General features: G+C 41.6%; 1 protein-coding gene across 2 annotated transcripts in view; it reads right to left on the minus strand.

Annotated features, from left to right (window-relative positions):
• The window catches only part of Rap2l (Ras-associated protein 2-like), a 220,582-nt gene extending 203,764 nt beyond the window's left edge, over nt 1-16,818 (minus strand). The window contains exon 1 of one of the 2 annotated variants that reach the window (XM_071678826.1): nt 16,648-16,818. The gene's annotated coding sequence lies outside the window, so the exon portion shown is untranslated. Of the gene's footprint in view, nt 1-16,360; nt 16,572-16,647 lie in introns of those variants that run through there. The other variant, XM_071678827.1, reaches the window with a different exon arrangement.
• Nucleotides 16,819-18,542: the final 1,724 nt, after the last annotated feature.

Here is an 18,542-nt window from a genome sequence, read left to right on the forward strand (position 1 = left end):
TGTAGGTATGTATATTTGCGTGTGTGGACGTATGTATATACATGTGTATGGGGGTGGGTTGGGCCATTTCTTTCGTCTGTTTCCTTGCGCTACCTCGCAAACGCGGGAGACAGCGACAAAGCAAGAAAAAAAAAAAAAATATATAGTATTAAATTTTAGGGAGAATAAAAAGATGTTCTGGAAGGAGGTAAATAAAGTGCGTAAGACAAGGGAGCAAATGGGAACTTCAGTGAAGGACGCAAATGGGGAGGTGATAACAAGTAGTGGTGATGTGAGAAGGAGATGGAGTGAGTATTTTGAAGGTTTGTTGAATGTGTTTGATGATAGAGTGGCAGATATAGGGTGTTTTGGTCGAGGTGGTGTGCAAAGTGCGAGGGTTAGGGAAAATGAGTTGGTAAACAGAGAAGAGGTAGTAAAAGCTTTGCGGAAGATGAAAGCCGGCAAGGCAGCAGGTTTGGATGGTATTGCAGTGGAATTTATTAAAAAAGGGGGTGACTGTACTGTTGACTGGTTGGTAAGGTTATTTAATGTATGTATGACTCATGGTGAGGTGCCTGAGGATTGGCGGAATGCGTGCATAGTGCCACTGTACAAAGGCAAAGGGGATAAAAGTGAGTGCTCAAATTACAGAGGTATAAGTTTGTTGAGTATTCCTGGCAAATTATATGGGAGGGTATTGATTGAGAGGGTGAAGGCATGTACAGAGCATCAGATTGGGGAAGAGCAGTGTGGTTTCAGAAGTGGTAGAGGATGTGTGGATCAGGTGTTTGCTTTGAAGAATGTATGTGAGAAATACTTAGAAAAGCAAATGGATTTGTATGTAGCATTTATGGATCTGGAGAAGGCATATGATAGAGTTGATAGAGATGCTCTGTGGAAGGTATTAAGAACATATGGTGTGGGAGGCAAGTTGTTAGAAGCAGTGAAAAGTTTTTATCGAGGATGAAAGGCATGTGTACGTGTAGGAAGAGAGGAAAGTGATTGGTTCTCAGTGAATGTAGGTTTGTGGCAGGGGTGTGTGATGTCTCCATGGTTGTTTAATTTGTTTATGGATGGGGTTGTTAGGGAGGTGAATGCAAGAGTTTTGGAAAGAGGGGCAAGTATGAAGTCTGTTGGGGATGAGAGAGCTTGGGAAGTGAGTCAGTTGTTGTTCGCTGATGATACAGCGCTGGTGGCTGATTCATGTGAGAAACTGCAGAAGCTGGTGACTGAGTTTGGTAAAGTGTGTGAAAGAAGAAAGTTAAGAGTAAATGTGAATAAGAGCAAGGTTATTAGGTACAGTAGGGTTGAGGGTCAATTCAATTGGGAGGTGAGTTTGAATGGAGAAAAACTGGAGGAAGTGAAGTGTTTTAGATATCTGGGAGTGGATCTGGCAGCGGATGGAACCATGGAAGCGGAAGTGGATCATAGGGTGGGGGAGGGGGCAAAAATTCTGGGAGCCTTGAAGAATGTGTGGAAGTCGAGAACATTATCTCGGAAAGCAAAAATGGGTATGTTTGAAGGAATAGTGGTTCCAACAATGTTGTATGGTTGCGAGGCGTGGACTATGGATAGAGTTGTGCGCAGGAGGATGGATGTGCTGGAAATGAGATGTTTGAGGACAATGTGTGGTGTGAGGTGGTTTGATCGAGTAAGTAACGTAAGGGTAAGAGAGATGTGTGGAAATAAAAAGAGCGTGGTTGAGAGAGCAGAAGAGGGTGTTTTGAAATGGTTTGGTCACATGGAGAGAATGAGTGAGGAAAGATTGACCAAGAGGATATATGTGTCGGAGGTGGAGGGAACGAGGAGAAGAGGGAGACCAAAATTGGAGGTGGAAAGATGGAGTGAAAAAGATTTTGTGTGATCGGGGCCTGAACATGCAGGAGGGTGAAAGGAGGGCAAAGAATAGAGTGAATTGGAGCGATGTGGTATACCGGGGTTGACGTGCTGTCAGTGGATTGAATCAGGGCATGTGAAGCGTCTGGGGTAAACCATGGAAAGCTGTGTAGGTATGTATATTTGCGTGTGTGGATGTATGTATATACATGTGCATGGGGGTGGGTTGGGCCTTTTCTTTCATCTGTTTCCTTGCACTACCTCGCAAATGCGGGAGACAAAAAAAAAAAAAAAAAAAAATATATATATATTTTATATTCATCTATTTTGCTTTGTCGCTGTCTCCCTCTTTAGTGAGGTAGCGCAAGGAAAGAGACGAAAGAATGGCCCAACCCACCCACACACACATGTATATACATACACGTCCACACACACTAATATACATGCCTATACATCTCAATGTATACATATATATACACACACAGACATATACATATATACACATGTACATAATTCATACTGTCTGCCTTTTTTTTATTCCCATTGCCACCTAGCCACACCTGGAATAACAGCCCCCTCCCCCCTCGTGTGCAAGGTAGCGCTAGGAAAAGACAACAAAGGCCACATTCGTTCACACTCAGTCTCTAGCTGTCATGTAATAATGCACCGAAACCACAGCTCCCTTTCCACATCCAGGCCCCGCACAACTTTCCATGGTTTACCCAAGATGCTTCACATGCCCTGGTTCAATCCATTGACAGCACATCGACCCTGTTATACCACATCGTTCCAATTCACTCTATTCCTTGCACGCCTTTCACCCTCCTGCATGTTCAGGCCCCGATCACTCAAAATCTTTTTTACTCCATCTCTCCACCTCCAATTTGGTCTCTCACTTCTCCTCGTTCCCTCCACCTCTGACACATATATCCTCTTTGTCAATATTTCCTCACTCATTCTTTCCATGTGACCAAACCATTTCAAAACACCCTCTTCTGCTCTCTCAACCACTCTTTTTACCACCACACACCCCTCTTACCCTTACATTACTTACTCGATCAAACCACCTCACAACACATATTGTCCTCAAACATCTCATTTCCAGCATATCCACCCTCCTCCACATAACTCTATCCATAGCCCACACCTCGCAACCATATAACATTGCTGGAACCATTATTCTCTCAAACATACCCATTTTTGCTTTCCGAGATAATGTTCTCGACTTCCACACAATCTTCAAGGCTCCCAGAACTTTCGCTCCCTCCCCCACCCTATGATTCACTTCCGCTTCCATGGTTCCATCCGCTGCCAAATCCACTCCCAGATATCTAAAACAATTCACTTCCTCCAGTTTTTCTCCATTCAAACTTACCTCCCAATTGACTTGACCCTCAACCCTACTGTACCTAATAACTTTGCTCTTATTCACATTTACTCTCAACTTTCCTCTTTCACACACTTTACCAAACTCAGTCACCAACTTCTGCAGTTTCTCACATGAATCAGCCACCAGCGCTGTATCATCAGCGAACAACAACTGACTTCCCAGCTCTCTCATCCACAACAGACTGCATACTTGCCCCTCTTTCCAAAACTCTTGCATTCACTTCCCTAACAACCCCATCCATAAACAAATTAAACAACCATGGAGACATCACACACCCCTGTCGCAAACCTACATTCACTGAGAACCAATCACTTTCCTCTCTTCCTACACGTACACATGCCTTACATCCTCGATAAAAACTTTTCACTGCTTCTAACAACTTGCCTCCCACATCATATATTCTTAATACCTTCCACAGAGTGTCTCTATCAACTCTATCATATGCCTTCTCCAGATCCATAAATGCTACATACAAATCCATTTGTTTTTCTTAGTATTTCTCACGTACATTCTTCAAAGCAAACACCTGATCCACACATCCTCTAACACTTCTGAAACCACACTGCTCTTCCCCAATCTGATGCTCTGTACATGCCTTCACCCTCTCAATCAATACCCTCCCACATAATTTACCAGGAATACTCAACAAACTTATACCTCTGTAATTTGAGCACTCACTCTTATCCCCTTTGTCTTTGTACAATGGCACTATGCAAGCATTCCGCTAATACTCAGGCACCTTAACATGAATCATACATATATTAAATAACCTTACCAACCAGTCAACAATACAGTCACCCCTTTTTTAATAAATTCCACTGCAATACCATCCAAACCCAATGCCTTGCTGGCTTTCATCTTCTGCAAAGCTTTTACTACCTCTACTCTGTTTACCAAATCATTTTCCCTAACCCTCTCACTTTGCACACCACCTCGACCAAAACACCCTATATCTGCCACTCTATAATCAAACACATTCAACAAACCTTCAAAATACTCACTCCATCTCCTCACATTACCACTACTTGTTATCACCTCCCCATTTGTGCCCTTCACTGAAGTTCCCATTTGCTCCCTTGTCTTATGCACTTTATTTACCTCCTTCCAAAACATCTTTTTATTCTCCCTAAAATTTAATGATACCCTCTCACCCCAACTCTCATTTGCCCTCTTTTTCAGCTCTTGCCCCTTTCTCTTGACCTCCTGCCTCTTTCTTTTATACATCTCCCACTCATTTGCATTTTTTCCCTGCAAAAATCGTCCAAATGCCTCTCTCTTCTCTTTCACTAATAATCTTACTTCTTCATCCCACCACTCACTACCCTTTCTAATCTGCCCACCTCCCACGCTTCTCATGCCACAAGCATCTTTTGTGCAAGCCATCACTGCTTCCCTAAATACATCCCATTCCTCCCCCACTCCCCGTACCTCCTTTGTTCTCACCTTTTTCCATTCTGTACTCAGTCTCTCCTGGTACTTCCTCACACAAGTCTCCTTCCAAAGCTCACTTACTCTCACCACTCTCTTCACCCCAACATTCTCTCTTCTTTTCTGAAAACCTCTACAAATCTTCAAATTTTCACATGAGGAATGTGTGGGAAGTATTCTTTCTCCCCTAACCGTAGGGATATTATTTTTTTTTTTATTTTGCTTTGTCGCTGTCTCCCGCCTTAGCGAGGTAGCGCAAGGAAACAGGCGAAAGCATGGCCCAACTCACCCACATACATATGTATATACATACACATCCACACACGCACATATACATACCTATACATCTCGACGTATACCTATATATACACACACAGACATATACATATATACACATGTACATAATTCATACTGTATGCCTTTATTCATTCCCATTGCCACCCTGCCACACATGAAATAACAACCCCCTCCCCCCTCATGTGTGCGAGGTAGCGCTAGGAAGACAACAAAGGCCACATTCGTTCACACTCAGTCTCTAGCTGTCATGTAATAATGCACCGAAACCACAGCTCCCTTTCCACATCCAGGCCCCACAGAACTTTCCATGGTTTACCCCAGACGCTTCACATGCCCTGGTTCAATCAATTGACAGCACGTCAACCCCGGTATACCACATCGTCACAATTCACTCTATTCCTTACACGCCTTTCACCCTCCTGCATGTTCAGGCCACGATCACTCAAAATCTTTTTCACTCTATCCTTCCACCTCTAGTTTGGTCTCCCACTTCTTGTTCCATCAACTTCTGACACATACATCCTCTTTGTCAACCTTTCCTCACTCATTTTCTCCTTATGCTGTGTGTGTAAATATGTACATATATAAACAATACAATGTGCATATATAAACAATAAAATGAGATGTTTGAGGACAATATGTGGTGTGAGATGGTTTGATCGAGTAAGTAATGAAAGGGTAAGAGAGATGTGTGATAATAAAAAGAGTGTGGTTGAGAGAGCAGAAGAGGGTGGATTGAAATGGTTTGGTCACATGGAGAGAATGAGTGAAGAAAGATTGACCAAGAGGATATGTGCATTAGAGGTGGAGGAAACAAGAAGTGGGAGAACAAATTGAAGGTGGAAGGATGGAGTGAAAAAGATTTTGAGTGATCAGGGCCTGAACATGCAGGAGGGTGAAAGGCATGCAAGGAATAGCGTGAATTGGAACGATGTGGTATACCGGGGTCAACGTGCTGTCAATGGATTGAGCCAGGGCATGTGAAACATCTGGGGTAATCCATGGAAAGTTTTGTGAGGCCTGGATGTGGGAAGGGAGCTGAGGTTTCAGTGCATTATACATGACAGCTAGACACTGAGTGTGAACGGTGGGGCCTTTGTTGTCTTTTCCTAGCACTACCTCGCACGTGTGCAGGGGGAGTGGGGGTGTCATTTCATGTGCGGCGAGGTGGCGACGGGAATGAATGAAGGCAGCAAGTATGAATTATGTACATGTGTATATATGTATATGTCTGTGTATGTATATATATCCCTGCAAAAAACGTCCAAATGCCTCTCTCTTCTCTTTCACTAATAATCTTACTTCTTCATCCCACCACACACTACCCTTTCTAATCAACCCACCTCCCACTCTTCTCATGCCACAAGCATCTTTTGTGCAATCCATCACTGATTCCCTAAATACATCCCATTCCTACCCCACTCTCCTTACTTCCATTGTTCTCACCTTTTTCCATTCTGTACTCAGTCTCTCCTGGTACTTCCTCACACAAGTCTCCTTCCCAAGCTCGCTCACTTTCACCACCCTCTTCACCCCAACATTCACTCTTCTTTTCTGAAAACCCATACAAATCTTCACCTTAGCCTCCACCAGATAATGATCAGACGATTTTTGCAGGGAAAAAATGCAATTGAGTGGGAGATGTATAAAAGAAAGAGACAGGAGGTCAAGAGAAAGGTGCAAGAGGTGAAAAGAGGGCAAATGAGAGTTGGGGTGAGAGAGTATCATTAAATTTTAGGGAGAATAAAAAGATGTTCTGGAAGGAGGTAAATAAAGTGCGTAAGACAAGGGAGTAAATGGGAACTTCAGTGAAGGGCGCAAATGGGGAGGTGATAACAAGTAGTGGTGATGTGAGAAGGAGATGGAGTGAGTATTTTGAAGGTTTGTTGAATGTGTTTGATGATAGAGTGGCAGATATAGGGTGTTTTGGTCGAGGTGGTGTGCAAAGTGAGAGGGTTAGGGAAAATGATTTGGTAAACAGAGAAGAGGTAGTAAAAGCTTTGCGGAAGATGAAAGCCGGCAAGGCAGCAGGTTTGGATGGTATTGCAGTGGAATTTATTAAAAAAGGGGGTGACTGTATTGTTGACTGGTTGGTAAGGTTATTTAATGTATGTATGACTAATGGTGAGGTGCCTGAGGATTGGCGGAATGCGTGCATAGTGCCATTGTACAAAGGCAAAGGGGAAGAGTGAGTGCTCAAATTATAGAGGTATAAGTTTGTTGAGTATTCCTGGTAAATTATATGGGAGGGTATTGATTGAGAGGGTGAAGGCATGTACAGAGCATCAGATTGGGGAAGAGCAGTGTGGTTTCAGTAGTGGTAGAGGATGTGTGGATCAGGTGTTTGCTTTGAAGAATGTATGTGAGAAATACTTAGAAAAGCAAATGGATTTGTATGTAGCATTTATGGATCTGGAGAAGGCATATGATAGAGTTGATAGAGATGCTCTGTGGAAGGTATTAAGAATATATGGTGTGGGCGGCAAGTTGTTAGAAGCAGTGAAAAGTTTTTATCGAGGATGTAAGGCATGTGTACGTGTAGGAAGAGAGGAAAGTGATTGGTTCTCAGTGAATGTAGGTTTGCGGCAGGGGTGTGTGATGTCACCATGGTTGTTTAATTTGTTTATGGATGGGGTTGTTAGGGAGGTGAATGCAAGAGTTTCGGAAAGAGGGGCAAGTATGAAGTCTATTGTGGATGAGAGTGCTTGGGAAGTGAGTCAGTTGTTGTTCGCTGATGATACAGCGCTGGTGGCTGATTCATGTGAGAAACTGCAGAAGCTGGTGACTGAGTTTGGTAAAGTGTGTGAAAGAAGAAAGTTGAGTAAATGTGAATAAGAGCAAGGTACAGTAGGGTTGAGGGTCAAGTCAATTGGGAGGTAAGTTTGATTGGAGAGAAACTGGAGGAAATAAAGTGTTTTAGATATCTGGGAGTGGATCTGGCAGCGGATGGAACCATGGAAGCGGAAGTGGATCATAGGGTGGGGGAGAGGACGAAAATTTTGGGAGCCTTGAAGAATGTGTGGAAGTCGAGAACATTATCTCGGAAAGCAAAAATGGGTATGTTTGAAGGAATAGTGGTTCCAACAACGTTGTATGGTTGCGAGGCGTGGGCTATGGATAGAGTTGTGCGCAGGAGGGTGGATGTGCTGGAAATGAGATGTTTGAGGACAATGTGTGGTGTGAGGTGGTTTGATCGAGTAAGTAATGTAAGGGTAAGAGAGATGTGTGGAAATAAAAAGAGCGTGGTTGAGAGAGCAGAAGAGGGTGTTTTGAAATGGTTTGGGCACATTGGAGAGAATGAGTGACCAAGAGGATATATGTGTCGGAGGTGGAGGGAACGAGAAGAGGGAGACCAAATTGGAGGTGGAAAGATGGAGTGAAAAGGATTTTGTGTGATCGGGGCCTGAACATGCAGGAGGGTGAAAGGAGGGCAAGGAATAGAGTGAATTGGAGCGATGTGGTATACAGGGGTTGACGTGCTGTCAGTGGATTGAATCAAGGCATGTGAAGCGTCCGGGGTAAACCATGGAAAGCTGTGTAGGTATGTATATTTCCGTGTGTGGACGTGTGTATGTACATGTGTATGGGGGGGGGGGTTGGGCCATTTCTTTCGTCTGTTTCCTTGCGCTACCTCGCAAACGCGGGAGACAGCGACAAAGTATAAAAAAAAAAAAAAAAAAAAAAAAAAAATATATATATATATATATAAAAATACTTATATGTAAAAAAAAATGTACACGATGAAAAATCAATAAAAACTTTCTTCAAATACTCTATTCATATCTCTGATGCCCATTCCCTTCTGGAACTCCCTCAAGGAGGTGGCCGCAGCAGTAGTCTCCTGACTGTTGAACTCAAATACTCTTTTACTAAATAAAGTAGTCAGCAGTATTCTTCCATAACAAAAAAGAGCAGAAAAGAGATCATAAAGTCTTCTGTAAACTGAACTTTTGGTATTAAAAAATTTCTCACCTTACCAAGTGCAAAATGTTCAAGATACTGAAACAGACAAATAAAATGATGGAGAAAGAAATTAATAATACTAGTAGCTACTGAGTTTTCAATAATTGGAAAGCAGCCATACTAAACTGCTGGGTAAATATGGAGTGAATATGGTCAAACTAATCAACCTTACCCAATCCCATAAATGGGATGCTTAACCCCCTGGACTCCAGCCCTAGCATGCTCCATCAAAACCCAGTGATGGACAAAAATTTGGAAATAATGAATGTGATATGTAGAAAGTAGCTGGCCAAACTACCAACCTACTCCACTCTCCCACTAGATCTAATCTAATCATTCCATAAATACTTAGTAAAATCATTCTCTACTCCTCTCAAAGGCTGTCTGTTTTTAATTATAGCAGCCAATTTCCTGTAACTTTTCTTCCACAATCTAAGTTAAAAATAATAGCAAGCTAATAAGGGGCATAATTTCAGGAATTACTTTAATTATATTTTGTCAACTTCTCCCTAAAATCTATACGTCAGTCACAGTGAGAACAAATGGTGACATTGTGGGTCTCCCTAAACAGAAATACACAAACATATAGGAATACAACGAAATATATGTGTAATGCAGCAGACTTAATGAAACTGTGTATACTCTATACTTGTTATGCTACAGAGTGCATAGTCTTCTTCCCACAGTGATGTCAGTAATGGCAGAACTTCGCTATTCTATACGAATTTGAGAATTCTATTGGACTACTGTACCGAATGCGTGTCATAACACAATTCTGGACAGTTTAGCAACAATAACCTGCTGTCAAAATGATGTGGTATTGCTATGATTCACAAGATGAATCCGAGAAGCAAATATTCGGCCCTAATGAACTTGGTGTAAATTGGAAGTTTTTGAGAGAGAGAGAGAGAGAGAGAGAGAGAGAGAGAGAGAGAGAGAGAGAGATAATATGTTAAAATAAATTTCAATGGTCAACTGGGTCTCCTACAGCATTACAAAGTATTTTGCCAACACTACTGCAATCCTCTTGTATTCCTGTAAACAAGCTGCATTTCAGTCTTAGCTACAAAAATGGATAAGAAAAATCAAGATAATAGAAGATTTTGCTGTTGCACTGGTATTAGAAATAACTGAAAAGAACAAGCTAAGGTGGCATTGCAAAGTACAGAGAATGGAACACAAAATATGCCAAGAAGTATTTGAACTGAACCCCTGAAGAATGACACAGCAAGCTCCACTAGAATGAAATGAGCTGAGGTAATCAAGGGCTAGCTTAAAAAAAAAAGGGGAACACAATTGTGGAAGTTGAAGAAAACAAAGGGTGTATGGACAGAAACAAGTGGAGAAGGTTGACTGGGAGGCCAGAAACAGACAAACCTGACATCCGTTGAGAAAAGGGTTATTGCAAAATTTTCAATGTGACAGTTTCCAAATTTGTGAAGATTCAGAGAAGAAATTACAATGTGCCCTCTTGTTTCCACAACAGCCAAATGATAACTTCTCTACTTTAGCCTGAAACTGTCCCTGCTAAAGCACTGACACATGAGAAATGTTAAGGTCAACCCTCCTTTCCCTGTGGGAATCTTAATACCCACTGTACACTGCGTATGGGATAATCTCAAATATTCTACAAAATACCTCCAAAAGTTTGCCATTGCAGTTAAACAAAACACAATTTTCTACATACAACATAAAATTCAACCTGACAAAACAGTTTATGTCTGCAACAAGCCCACTAACTTATGCTGCTCATATGTTAAGCATATGAGATACCCCAGTATTTTCAGGCAAACAAAGGAAGATGCATGGTATTTATGGAGGTGGTTTTTTTTTTTACAAACACAATTACTAAAGAATTTTCTTACCAAAATCAATTACCAATAACAGTCTAAAACAGCTCTGCATTACTATTAGCTTTGAATGTTGACTCACTGCACATCATGCAATCCAAGTCTAGTGGTTAGAGAATACAATAACAGCTGTGCATGATATGAAACATTATATGTCACTAGACGATATCAAATAAGGCATGAGGGATTATTATTCACAATTGTAAAATATCAACAGATCCAGTAAAAATCTCACCAAGTTGCCAAAATCATTGATGAAATAAGTAACTCATTAAAAAGAGATGCATGTGTTCTTGCATTGGAATATTCATTCTACTCTTATGGCATCATTGTATGGTATACAAATATGGAATCATAAATGTGATATTTGAACTTTTTTCCAGGCTTGATCACTGTTTCCCACACTAGCACTAGGAACTGACAAAGAAAAGCCACATCCACTCACATCCATTCTCTACCTGTCAAGCACACTTCACCAAAACCACAGCTCCCTATCCTGAACCTGGCCCTACAGATGTATTACACCCCAGATGCTTCAGATGACTAGGTTCAGTCCACTAACAGCATGTCGACATCTGTATACCCCATCATTCCAGTTCAACTTAACCCATGCATGCCTTTCACCTGCTTGCATGTTTATACCCCAATCGCTGAAAATCTTCCATCCCCAATTTGGTCTCCTTGTTCTCCTTGCTCCCTCCACTTCTGAAACATATTTCAGGACTATAACCATTATTTGTTTCATATAAATCAATAATAAATAATCCAATACCAAATAGAGTTATGAAAGAGGGAAAATGGGGGCAAATTATAATACCATAATGAATACCAATACAATTAACTGTCTAAACGCTACAGGTAACACGTGGGGTAAAGTAGTGGTGATTTCCTCCTCACTTGAGAGCATGCACTCTACCAGATGGCACATTGCATAACTAGGCTTCAGAGGTAAAATGTGAATTCAGAAGTCTTTCAAGAAGTCTACAGGTCTGAGATGTAAAAAGCGATTTCAAAATTCCCTAAAATGAGAATTAAGTAGGGCATGTTAATGTATATATGCCATAGGATGGTTGCTTAAAGTGTTCTGAGGTGATTTTCTCGGGCATCACACGTGCCAGGTCTTTCACAAATGAGTGTCCTGAGGACAGCTGCATTAATCACTATAAATCTACACACAGCTGAAGACATCCACTATATTAGCACGGTAGGGATTCACCTTTCAAGTGTTAAGATGCATGGTGCCATCCAGTGGAGTAAGCCTCCTAAGTAACAGGAGAAACTGGTCATTGCTAGACCCCTATGAGTAATCTTATATCTTTACATCTCTGTTGTGCCTGTAAATTAATTAAAAAAACAAACTATAACTCTTTACAATCTAAACAAAAGATTCAGGTGAATGTTTTGTGATGGCTGTCTGTAGGTTACACATTTCCTCATGCTGTATACAGGCAATAGCATTTTCAAAATACTTTGGGATGCCATAAGCAATCCTCCTTTAACAGTTAATTAATTTTGATAATAGCATTACCAAGTAATTCCTTATACTGAAAACTTGGTGGAAAATGGTTTTACCCCAGTATGTCCCTCTAATTCAAAGCCATCCCAACTTGTCAGGACTTTACCTTGTGGGAGTGGGCACAAAAAAGAAACACCCTCACACTTTATGGATTCTACAAAGTGTACAGAAATCCAAAACAAAGATATCTTCAAAATTCAAGCATGTCATACAGAGACCACGGACACATCTTCACAAGAAGGCAAGACATGGAACAAGGACACTGTATTTATATATGGAGATATCATAGCAGGTGAGGGGATCCATGCTAATATAAAAAGAACTAAGCACCACCTGGCGAAGCATGTCAACAACAGACTGTGCTTACTGTTATCTTAGTAAGATGCACTCACAAGAGGTTTGTAATGTCTTCTGTCATTAGAGAACTATATCACTTGTTGCTTGGCTGCTTCATTTCTTTATCTGTTCTTTTGTTGAAGATTGAAACTGTTTTTCACTTTACTCAAAAAACACCATTTGCTCTGAGACTGTAAAGTATGGTATTACATCACTAGGTTACAGATCATTATACAATTCATTAATGTACATATATGGGGAGGGAGCGGGGGCTGGAAATCCTCCACTCTCATTTTTAATTTTCCAAAAGGAGGAACAGAAAAGGGGGCCAAGTGAGGATTCCCCTCAAATGCTCAGTCCTCTGTTCTTTATGCTACCTCGCCAACGTGGGACATGGTGAATAGTATGAATATATATATATATATATATATATATATATATATATATATATATATATATATATATATATATATGTGAAGCATCTGGGGTAAACCATGGAAAGTTGTGTGGGGCCTGGATGTGGAAAGGGAGCTGTGGTTTCAGGCATTATTGTATGACAGCTAGAGACTGAGTGTGAACGAATGGGGCCTTTGTTGTCTTTTCCTAGCGCTACCTCGCACACATGAGGGGGGAGGGGGATGGTATTCCAAGTGTGGCGAGGTGGCGATGGGAATGAATAAAGGCAGACAGTGTGAATTGTGTGCATGGGTATATATGTATGTGTCTGTGTGTATATATATGTGTACATTGAGATGTATAGGTATGTATATTTGCGTGTGTGGACGTGTATGTATATACATGTGTATGGGGGTGGGTTGGGCCATTTCTTTCGTCTGTTTCCTTGCGCTACCTCGCAAACGCGGGAGACAGCGACAAAGCAAAATAAAAATAAAATAAAAAAAATATATATATAATGGTTTGGGCACATGGAGAGAATGAGTGAGGAAAGATTGACCAAGAGGATATATGTGTAGGAGGTGGAGGGAACGAGGAGAAGTGGGAGACCAAATTGGAGGTGGAAAGATGGAGTGAAAAAGATTTTGAGTGATCAGGGCCTGAGCATGCAGGAGGGTGAAAGGTGGGAAAGAAATAGAGTGAATTGGATCGATGTGGTATACCGGGGTCAACATGCTGTCAATGGATTGAATCAGGGCATGTGAAGCGTCTGGGGTAAACCATGGAAAGTTCTGTGGGGCCTGGATGTGGAAAGGGAGCTGTGGTTTCGGGTATTATTGCATGACAGCTAGAGACTGAGTGTGAACGAATGGGGCCTTTGTTGTCTTTTCCTTGCGCTACCTCGCACACATGAGGGGGCGGGGGATGTTATTCCATGTGTGGCAAGGTGGCGATGGGAATGAATAAAGGCAGACAGTGTGAACTGTGTGCATGTGTATATATGTATATGTCTGTGTGTGTATATATATATATGTGTACATTGAGATGTATGGGTATGTATATTTGCGTGTGGGGACGTGTATGTATATACATGTGAATGGGGGTGGGTTGGGCCATTTCTTTCATCTGTTTCCTTGCACTACCTTGCAAACGCGGGAGACAGCGACAAAGCAAAATAATAATAATAATAATAATAATATATATATATATATATATATATATATATATATATATATATATATATATATATATATATATATATATATAACAGCAATACTGATGATATACACAAATTTCATTACTCGACTGGGCCTTCTACAGTACTGCAAATGTACTTCAACAACTCTACAGCACTGCTCTTGAATTTTGGTGGTGTTTGGAGCCTAAGGATTGTTACACTTTCACAGAAATGTGTGCATCCACTACCTAAGATCTAAATATGTCAGCATTATATCAAGTTCCTGCTAGGGACTGCCTAGTGTTGCCCAATTACTGACATTTTGGAGCTATGCTGCCATGGTGCATTTTCATGAATAGTAGATTTAGACTAGAACAATGAATATCTGTATAAATCTAACTACTATGGTGGTTTGATGAGATTTTCAAAGGTTCTGTTGGCCCTAATATATCAATTAACTCCACAGTTTCCCCAATATATTACTATTTCCTTATTCTATATTGTTCAATAAGGTAAATCAGTCATCCACAGATATTTCTGCAATCACGACAAACTACTTAAAGCACCTAAAACATAAGCAAGCATTTTCTTTGTCTCGTTTCAATGTGTAGCTGAAGTAAACTTTTACCTTATGATCTTGTAAGAGTGGAAAAGCTTCATAAATCATTACATACTGTAAGGGTACTGATCTTGAATGGGATTCTACGACATTTCCACGTACAGTGTGTACCAATGGATGGAAATTTATCCTGTAGAATCTCATAACAATGTGTGGAATGATAATACAAGCATTAATAGCTGTTTGATGAGATTTTCAAAGGTTCTGTTTGCCCTAATATATCAATTAATTCCACAGTTTCCCCAATACATTACCATTTCCTTATTCTATACTGTTCAACAAGGTAGATCAGTCACCCACAGATATTTCTGCAATCACTACAAACTACTTAAAGCACCTAAAACATAAGCGGGCATTTTCCTTGTCTCATTTCAATGTGTAGCTAAAGTAAACTTTTACCTAATGACCTTGTAAAAGAGGAACAGCTTCGTAAATCATTACATACCGTAAAAGCGCTGATCTCAAACAGGATTCTTTGGCATTTCCACATGCAGTGTGTACCAATGGATGGAAATTTATTCTGTAGAATCTTGTAACAATGTATGGGAGGATAATACAAGCATTAATGGCTATATATTTTTCCTACAGGCACAGGAAGCTGATTCACAGATTAATATTGTGTATGCCCTGGCTGCAGAGATGAGAAAATGAATTACCCTAGCGTATATGCCCCAGCTGACATGAATGTATTGACCTTCCCTTTGTGGCAACTACATTGCTAAGGTGGCCTGAGAACCACACAGCAGCCACCAGAAGAAAGCCCAGTGTCATCACTTCCACTCACAAGATAAAATCCCAATTATGCAATTTGTACTTTTACGGAACGATATCTGCTACCTTCCCCAAACAGTTCTATCTCGGCTAGAGTACATAAAGACAATATCAGGTCAATCTATGCCATAGGAATTTTCATCCATTAACATTGAAAACCAATCGAATCAAGTGCAGGTTTTGATAATGAATTTCATCAACCCTAAACACACTTGCCTTTTACCTACTAACTTACCAAGATTCATGTTTGTATGTATATGTATGGTATTCAATGCCAAGTGACTATGATGAACTCACATGAGTTACAATAAGTTTGCATACTTCTGAGTCGTACTCATTCTCATGCTTCATTACCAACCAAGTCCAAAGTCAAACACAATTAAATTACATTTTTCAGACTTCCACCAGGGAACCTTTTTTCTGGGGGGGGGGGGGGTCACAAAAAAAGTGATTAGTGAAAGAAATAAAGGACAGAATCTTTAAAAGGGCATCAAAAGTTTCAACCAAATCAAACCTAAAATTTCTTGGATGTCCCAAACGGCAGTAATATCAAAATACACCCATGTGGGTATGCACCTGACTGTCCAATACCTCAAGATCTATCTGGTCAGGCAATAGACGCCTAACAGCTTATGATCTATTTAGACGATAAACTTCCTCTGAAGTGACTGTCACTGTACGTAAACACTCTCGGTGCAAGTTACAGCTTCATATTCACCTGACGGAGCAAAGACCGACTGAAAATGTCTCAAGGTGAGCCTTAGCCATGTCTGTCACATGACATCAGTAAGTACCCCCTTACCATTAGTGTGGCACCCGGGGCGTGAGGCTCGAGCCCAGTCGACGGCCCTCCCTGTGCATGGCGCCTTACGTTATTATCCCCAGGACCACGACTACCATAACCTGGAATCACGCTCACTCAGGGAGACGAAACGAGTTGTATTTGGCGTCTGTAGGCGGGAATAAACCCACACGGGCGAGGCGCGGGGTCGCCACTCTCTCTCTCTCTCTCCCAATGAAACTCGACACTGGCCTACCATCTGCACTTGTTGTGGCCTCCCCCCCATTACTTCCATTTCTCCCACTTACCGCTCTCTCATCCAAACAACTGGTGCTGAAGTCTACTGAAACGTACTGTATCCATCACTACTGGGTCAGACTACAAGTTCCATTTGGGGGGTAATCCACTACAGGTAGAGAAAATTTCCGAGAGCGATCACAGGATCCGTCCACTTACCGCACCAAAACAAGCACCACTGAGCTCCTCCTGGGCCCCTGGCGGCCGCTCCCCCAACCTCAGCCAGGGATATGTCAACCCCAAAGTAAGGAAAATTCATTACTTCTCCTTTCATTTACATTATAATGTAGTTATAGATTTTTTCTATATTATCATTACATTAAGATATGGTCATTCTACCATCCAACTAGTTTTATAGACTTTATACCCAATGCTCCCTGAGACATTCAGCGTCCGCCATTACACTGTCAGGGATCCACACCAAACCTTCTACACCTGTTGCGCGCGACTTTCGATTGCACCTGTTACACAAAATCAATAATATTACATATCTAATAAGGTGTTGGATAACACTGGGACGGCAATGATAATTAAAATGAATTCTCTGAAGACATTCTGTAATAGATTTTAAGTGGTTGAAAGTCGTCAATATGGAGGTGAGTGGCGATTAACATTTCGTCCCAGTGTTACATCCAACGTTTCCCATATTATACGACCACAATTAACATGTATAAGTTTATGTAACGCAACTGAGAGCATAATTGTCACCCTAATGAGAGCTAACTGCCTGAGTGGCTCAGTAGTGATGAGACTACGGAATTACATACATTTATACACATTTATGTTTGTGGTTTCTTAAGAAGCTATATATTACCTTAAGAGATATATATCTGCATAAATGAACATGTAAGTCGTGATAAGAAAATGAGTGTTTACATTTACATAAAATACTGAAGTGCTTACAGAGAACGAGTAGAATACCCATGTAAATTAAGACGTGTCTATTTCTCTCCCATGGCCCACAGGGGTGCAGTCACTCCCCTGTCCTAATTCACATGCCCCAGACACTGCATGGCGTCCTCAGGCATCAGGCGAGTATTGAGCAAGCACAATCAACGCACCAGCAAGTTGATCGCTTACATACTAATTGACTTCCTGTCACAGGAAGCGATTTCATGGGGCTTCCCACTTGGAATTCTTGGTCATGCACGCTATGGACCTTCATACCCGCTCAAACTATTCAATCTAAAATTTCATTCAATAATCATATATATAGAAAATAATAGGATTAACTACGCTTGATGCTACAAAAACATATATTTCGCTCAAAAATAGATTTCGCTTAAACGCAATGAAATTTAGTGATATAATTATCAAAATCATAAAACAAGATATTTAAATCATATGTGAAAGCGGGAAACTTGGGCACCGGAAATATGATATGGAAGCTAGCACACAGCAGCAGGAGCTGTCGTCAGCTAGCACACAGCAGCAGGAGTCGTCAGCCAGCACATAGCAGCAGCAAGAAGGGTCGTCAGCCAGCACACAGCAGCAGCAGGAAGGGTCGTCAGCCAGCACACTGCAGCAGGAGAGGTCGTCAGCCAGCACACAGCAGCAGGAGCAGTCGTCAGCTAGCACACAGCAGCAGGAGTTGTCAGCCAGCACACAGCAGCAGCAGGAAGGGTTGTCAGCCAGCACACAGCAGCAGCAGGAAGGGATCGTCAGCCAGCACACGGCAGCAGGAGCAGTCGTCAGCCAGCGTACAGCAGCAGGAGCAGTCGTCAGCTAGCACACAGCAGCAGGAGGGGTCGTCAGCCAGCACACAGCAGCAGCAGGAAGGGTCGTCAGCCAGCACACAGCAGCAGCAGCAGGAGTCGTCAGCCAGCACACAGCAGCAGCAGGAAGGGTCGTCAGCCAGCACACAGCAGCAGTCGTCAGCCAGCACACAGCAGCAGGAAGAAGGGTC

This window comes from Panulirus ornatus, chromosome 28, assembly GCF_036320965.1.
Source record: "Panulirus ornatus isolate Po-2019 chromosome 28, ASM3632096v1, whole genome shotgun sequence".
In the NCBI taxonomy this organism is placed as follows: Eukaryota; Metazoa; Arthropoda; class Malacostraca; order Decapoda; family Palinuridae; genus Panulirus; species Panulirus ornatus.